The sequence below is a fragment of the Dipodomys spectabilis genome, unplaced genomic scaffold (genome assembly GCF_019054845.1).
Source record: "Dipodomys spectabilis isolate Male_0828 unplaced genomic scaffold, ASM1905484v1 ptg000416l, whole genome shotgun sequence".
NCBI classification, from domain to species: domain Eukaryota; kingdom Metazoa; phylum Chordata; class Mammalia; order Rodentia; family Heteromyidae; genus Dipodomys; species Dipodomys spectabilis.
In genome coordinates this window covers 1074156-1081106 of record NW_024871093.1, presented here as the reverse complement: position 1 = coordinate 1081106, position 6951 = coordinate 1074156, and the positions used below count along the sequence as shown (strand labels likewise).

Here is a 6951-nt window from a genome sequence, read left to right as displayed (position 1 = left end):
GTGACCCGCTCTCCCCTCCCTCCCGGCGCTCCGCCGCCGCCACCGCTGTGGGGAGCTGGAAGGCGGGGCGGGCGCGCCTGAGGCGGGGGGCGGGACCCTGAGGGCCATGACGCCCCGCCCCCCGGCTGCGCTCCGCCCTGTCGCCCCGCCCCCGGCGCGCGCTCCGCCCCGTCGCCCTGGCCCCGCCCCCGCCCGCCACCTCGCCCCGCCTTGCCGTCCTCGCTCCGCCCCGTTATGCTGTCTCGCCCCGCCCCTCACCCTCTCTCGGCCCCGCCTTGCCGTCCTGGCTCCGCCCACACTCCCGTGTCACGCCCCCTCCGCCGTGCTCCGCCCCCGCCCCGCTCCACGCTCGGCAGCCGACATTGCTCCTGGCGATTGCCAGAGTTCGGCGGGAACGGGCACCGCAACCTGCTCCGGGGGCGACGTGCTGCCTCCCTTGCAGGCCTCACCGCCTGGGTTTGGTACAGACGTTCGGTACGGAAGGCCTTCCTCCTTCCCGGCTCCCCCGTGCCTAATCCGTGGACGCAGCGGGGCTGGGCGCTCGCACGGGACCCCCTTCATCCCCCCGCCCTCTCCGTCCCCACCCCGACCTCCGGGACCTACCGGGAGGGGGCTGCGCGGGCCGGGGCCGGCGGCCACCCTGGGACGCGGCCGGCTCCGGCGCCGGTGTCCTGCGGACAGTTCCGCTCCCCGAGGAGCGAGGGCAGGTGGGGGCGACCTGCAGAAAGTTTTGGGGGTTTCTGATGGGGCTCATCTCTCTGCCGCCCCAGGGACTCGAACTCCCCGCGCGCGAGAAGTTCGGAAACGTCCGAGTCTCCGCCTGTGGAGGAGCCCAGCGCCCGGTGTCCGGGCCGCATGCTGGCTGCCACGCGAGCGCACCAGAGACACGTGCGCGGGGCCCGGGGCTCGGCTCACTTGGGCCTTTTCCTTCCTGGGACTGAAACCCTCCTTCGAAAGCCACGTTAAACTCCTACTTCCTTCCTCGGCAAGATGTCTTTGTTGGGGGTATTTGCAAATATTTGGTTAGGATGATCTACCCCTGCTAACCACACCCAAAAATATTAAAGAGACAAAGAAGAAACTCATGAGAACTAAAGTAAACAGCTTGCCAAGGTTACACTTTGAAATAGAAAAAGGCATTTCTTCTTCTAAGTGTGGAATAGAAAATACGTTTTGAAATGTACAGACCTGTTTTTCCATACCTACACAGCCCGTACGCTTGGCCCACCTGGAAAATTAGGACTCAGATGTGTCACCTTTTTTTTTCCCTTGTGCCAGTGGTGCTTGAATCCAGCAGCTTGATTTCTTTAAAGGAAGGCACTCTACCAGTTGAGCCATAACTCTAGTACCTGTGTTTTACTAGTTAACTGGAGATAAAAGTCTCACAAACTTTCCTGCTCCGGTTGGCTTTGAATCGTGATCCTCAGAGCTCAGCCTCCTGAGTAGCTAGAATGACAGGTGTGAGCCAACAGCAGGAGTGTCTTTGGTTACCCCAAAACCAAGTCTAACCAGTGCTGACTCCTGCCAGACCATGTTAATCTTGAGAATCTCTAATCCCACCTACCACAGCACCACCTTATCGAGAGGACAATCACTACAGCCCTGCACAGACACTTGGTAGTTTTTTTGTTTTGTTTTTTTGTTTTTGTCTGTGGTGAGACTTGAACTCTGGGCCTGGGTGCTGTCTCTCAGCTCTTCAGCTCAAGGCAAGCACTCTACCACTTGAGCCACAATGCCACTTCTGTTTTTCTGTTGGTTAATTGGAGATAAGAGTCTCATGGACTTTTCCTGCCCAGGCTGGCTTTGTACTGTGATCCTCAGATCTCAGCCTCCTGAGTAGCTAGGATTACAAGTATGAGCCACTGGTGCCCGGCTCCTTTGTAGTATTTAAAACTCAAGGTTGGGCTGGGAATGTGACTTAGTGGTAGAGTGCTTGCCTAGCAAGCATGAAGCCCTGAGTTCGATTCCTCAGTACTGCATACACACAAAAAAAGCTGGAAATGGTGCTGTGGCTCAAGTGGTAAAGTGCTAGCCTTGGGCAAAAGAAACTCAGGGACAGTGCCCAGGCTCTGAGTGCAAGCCCTAGGACTGGCAAAAAAAAAAATAAATAAAAATTAAATAAACCTCAACGTCATTACCAATTGATGAACATAAATACATCTAGTCTATCCATACAATGGGATCTAATTCAGTATCAAGGTGGCTAAACCTGTAGTGCTTGGTACTTGAAAGGCAGAAATTGAGGGATCAAGGCTGCAGGCCAGCCCTGGCATAAGTAGTCTCAAGACTCCATCTCAAAGCATGCTGCTAGTAGGGCTCCTGCCTAAAATCCTAACTACCCAGGAGGCTGAGATGGGCAGATTGAGGTTCAAACCCAGCACAGGCAGGAAGTCCATCAGACTCTTCTCTCCAATTAACAAGCAAAAAGCCAGAAGTAGAGCTGTGGCTCAAGTGGTAGAACACCAGTCTTGAGCACAAAAGCTAAGGGACAGCACCCAGGCTGAGATCAAGTCCCAGTACTGGCACACACACACATACACACACACACACACACACACACAGATGAGGAAGAAAAATAAGGGAGGAGGTAATTCTGGAGTTATGATAATTTTCAAAGGTTGCATTTTATAGAAAGTGAATTATATCTTAATACAGCTGAAAAATTGATCCAGTCTTCAGTGGCATTTTCATGCAAACAAGCACACATACCCAAGGACATTGTGTAAGATACTGTGTAAGTATTCACTTATACATCCAGCTGGGCATCAGTGGCTCACTGTAATCATAGCTACTCAGGAGGCTGAGATCTGAGGATCACAATTTAAAGCTAGCCTGGGCAGAAAAAGTCCATGAGATTCTTTTTTTTTTTTTTTGGTCGGTTGTGGGGCCTGAACTCTGGGCCTGGGCCTATCCCTCAGCTCTTCAGCTCAAGGCTAGCACTCTACCACTTGACACCACTTTCAGGTTTTTCTGCTTATGTGGTGCTGAGGAATTGAACCCAGGGCCTCATGCATGCAAGGCAAGCGCTCTACCACTGAGCCACCTTCCCAGCCCAAATCCATGAGATTCTTATCTCCAATTAACCACCAGAAAACCAGAAGTGGTGCTATGCCTCAAGTGGTAGAATACTTGCCTTGAGCTGAAGAGCTGAGGGCCAGCGCCCAGGCCTAGAGTTCAAGCCCCACGACCGACAAAAATAAATAAATAACTTACACATCCACTGAGGCCTACCCTCGATATTCTATTTAAAACTATGGTATAACTAAGCACTCTGATGGTTCACACCTGTAATCCTAGCTATTCAAGATGCTGAGGATATGAGGAAGTTAGTTCAAAGCCACTCAGGACAGAAAAGTCAGTAAGACTCTTCAATTAACCATCAAAAGTTGGAAGTGAGGGGCTGGGAAGGTGGCTCAGTGGTAGAGTGTTTGCCTTGAATGCATGAGGCCCTGAGTTTGATTCCTCAGCACCACATAAGCAGAAAAAGCCAGAGGTGGTGCTATAGGCTGTAGCTTAAGTGGTAGAGCACTAGCCTTGAGCTGAAGACCTGAGAGATAGTGCCCAGGCCTAGCGTCCAGGCCCCACGACTGACCAAAAAAAGAAAAAAAAAGACTAAATGAATGAGTGATAAGCTCATTCATGTGTCTTCCTCCCATTCTGCAGACATTTAGGACAGCCTTCACAGTTGCGTACAGCCACTGGGCTTCGTCAGACCAAAACAAACTCCTAGTGTGAAGGAAAACAATACTGCCTGCAGGAACGGAGATGAAAACCCACACAAAATCAAAAAAGAAAGTGGTTTTGATGTTGTTTTTTAACTCTGCTAAAAGAAAGGTATGGTTAAAACCAGGTACACTGGCTCCAACTGCTTGGGAGGCAGAGACTAGTGGATCATGGTTTCAAAGGCAGCCCAGACTCTCACCCCAAAAAAAATAAAAATTAAAAATCTCCAAACTCTTCTTTTTTTCGGTTTTTTTTTTTTTTTGGGTCCGGTCGTGGGGCCTGAACTCTGGGCCTGAGCGCTGTCCCTCAGCTCTTCAGCTCAAGGCTAGCACTCTACCACTTGAGCCATAGCGCCACTTCTGGCTTTTTTCTTTTTGCTTATGTGGTGCTGAGGAATCGAACCCAGGGCCTCAGGCATGCAAGGCAAGCGCTCTACCACTGAGCCACCTTCCCAGCCCCTCTTCTTTTTTTCTTTTAACCAGTCCCAGGGCTTGAACTCAGGGGCTGGATACTATCCCTGAGCTTCTTGCTTATGGCTAGTGCTCTACCACTTGAGCCACAGTGCCACTTCCAGCCTTTTCTGTTTTGGTTTGGTTTGGTTTGGTTGTGGGGCCTGAAATCTGGGCCTGGGCACTGTCCCCCAGTTCTTCAGCTGTAGACCAACGCTCTACGACTTGAGCCTAAGCCCCGCTTCCGGCTTTTTCTGCTTATGTGGTGCTGAGGAATCGAACCCAGGGCCTCATGCATGCAAGGCAAGCACTCTACCACTGAGCCACCTTCCCAGCGCCGCCTTTTCTGTTTATTTGGTACTAAGGAATTGAACCCAGGACTTCATGCATGCTAGGCAAGCACTCTACCACTAAGCCACCTTCCCAGTCCTCCAGACTCTATCTTTCCAAAAATGTCTGAACACAGTAATGCACGCTTGTCACCCTAACAACTTAGGGAAGCACAAATAAGAGGATTGAAGTTCAGGCCCACCCAGGCTTAGCAAGACTCTATCTAGAAAACATGCCGGCCACCAGTGGCTTACATCTGTAATCCTGGCTACTCAGGAGGCTGAGATGTGAGGTTTGAAGCCAGCCCAGCCAGAAAAGTCCCTGTGACACTCTTAGCACCAATTAACTACTCAAAACCTGCAAGTAATGCTGTGGCTCAAGTGGTAAAGCACGAGCCTTGAGCACAAAGAGGCTCAGAGACAGTGTCCAGACCCTCAGTTCAAGCCCCACAACCACCCAAAAAAAAAAAAGAACCAACATGAAAAGGGGCTGGAAAAGTGATAGATAAGAGGCTCTACCACTTGACTACTTGCCTAGCAAGTCAGTTCAAACTCCAGTACCAAAGTTTGGCACCAGTGGCTCACACCTGTAATCCTAGCTACTCAGGAGGCTGAGATCAAGGATCAATGTTCAAAGCCAGCCTGGGCAGAAAAGTGCAGGAGACTCTGATCTCCAATTAACCACTAAAAATCTGGAAGTAAAGGTGTGGCTCAAGTGGTAGAGTTCTATCCTTGAGGGAAAAAAAACAAAATAAAAAGCCAAGGAACAGCACCAAGGTTCTGAGTTAAAGCCCCAAGATGGTACATTTTAAAACAAAATAAGGCGATCACTGATGGCTCATACCTGTAAGCCTAGCTACTCAGGAGGTTGAGAGCTGAGGATCATAGTACAAAGCCAACCCAGGCAGGAAAGTCCATGAGACTCTTATGTCCAAATAACCACCAGAAAATCAGAAATGGTGCTGTGGCTCAAGTAGTAGAACACTAGCCTTGAGCTGAAGAGCTGAGGGGCCACCCAGGCCCAGAGTTCAAGCTCTACAACCGACAAAAAAATAAAATAAAATAATAAGACAAAATGAGCAAGCCAGCCAGTGAGTCTGCATTCCTAAATATGTATATAAAGAGATTTAGGTAAAGTTGGCAATAACAGTGTCATGACATGAGCCTTAAGGACAATCAAAGTCATTGAGGTCCCTGAAAACATAAATATTGGAAAGCACCTTTGAAAGAACTCAGTATAAATAGTGCTATGAATTTAAATGAAACTTCAAAATGTGCCAGGCACTGGTGGCTCATGCCTGTAATCCTAGCTACTCAGGGGGCTGAGATCTGAGGATTGCAGTTCAAAGCTACCCCAGGCAGGAAAGTCAATGAGACTCTTATCTCCAAAGAACCAACAGAAAAAACTGGCTCAAGTGGTAGAGCACTAGCCTTGATCTGAAGAGCTCAGGGACAGCACCCAGGCTCATAGTTCAAGCCCATGACTGACCCCCAAAAAAACAAAAAACCACAATCTTCAGAAGTGTTCTGCTCTCAAAATTCTATCTATATGGGGCTGGGAAGGTGGCTCAGTGGTAGAGCGCTTGCCTTGCATGCATGAGGCCCTGGGTTCGATTCCTCAGCACCACATAAGCAGAAAGAAAAAAGCCGGAAAGTGGCTCTGTGGCTCAAGTGGAAGAGTGCTAGCCTTGAGCTGAAGAGCTGAGGGACAGCGCCCAGGCCCAGAGTTCAGACCCCATGACCGGACCCCCCCCCCCAAAAAAAAGTTCTATCTATATGACCAAATAGGAAGTTAGGGCAAATCAAATCCATAAACATATGCATTAGCACCCAAGAAGACTATATTAGTGGCAAGTAAGGCTTATGCCTGCAATCCTGGCTACTCAGAATGCTATAATCCTTAGGATTTGAAAACAGCTTGCAGAAATGTATAAGAGACTCCATCTGCAACTAGCAAAAGACCAGACTGGAAGCATGGCTCAAATGGTACAATACCATCAGTGACCAAGAAAGCCAAGAGACCAAAGACTCTGAGTCCAAGCCTTGGAACCCCCCCACACACACACACACACAAACCAGTCAGGAGCTGGTGCCTCTCACCTGTAGTCCTTGCTATTCAGGAGGCTGAGATCTGAGAATCACTCAAGTCAGCTCAGGAAAATCTGTGATGCTCTTATTTCCATTAACCACCCAAAGCCAGAAGCAGAGCTATGGATCAAGTGGTAGAGAACTAGCCTTGAGTGAAAAAAAGCTAAAGGATGGTGCCTAGGCCCTGAGTTCAAGCTCCAGTACTGTCACTAAATTAATTAACTAATTAATCTAAAAATGGCCAGTCCCTGTTTTCAACATACTTCCTGCCTTTTTTCTTTCCTTCCTTCTGGGAGCATTTATTACCCTATAAGTCAGACAAAGAAGTCAATAAAAGGTTTCAATAAAATATAAGTACATAT

General features: G+C 49.4%; 1 non-coding gene across 1 annotated transcript; it reads left to right on the top strand.

Annotated features, from left to right (window-relative positions):
* Positions 1-5582: 5582 nt before the first annotated feature.
* On the top strand, positions 5583-5710 carry LOC122097206. Its single transcript, XR_006145490.1, has one exon. It is a non-coding gene; the product is annotated as a small nucleolar RNA SNORA33 (small nucleolar RNA).
* Positions 5711-6951: the final 1241 nt, after the last annotated feature.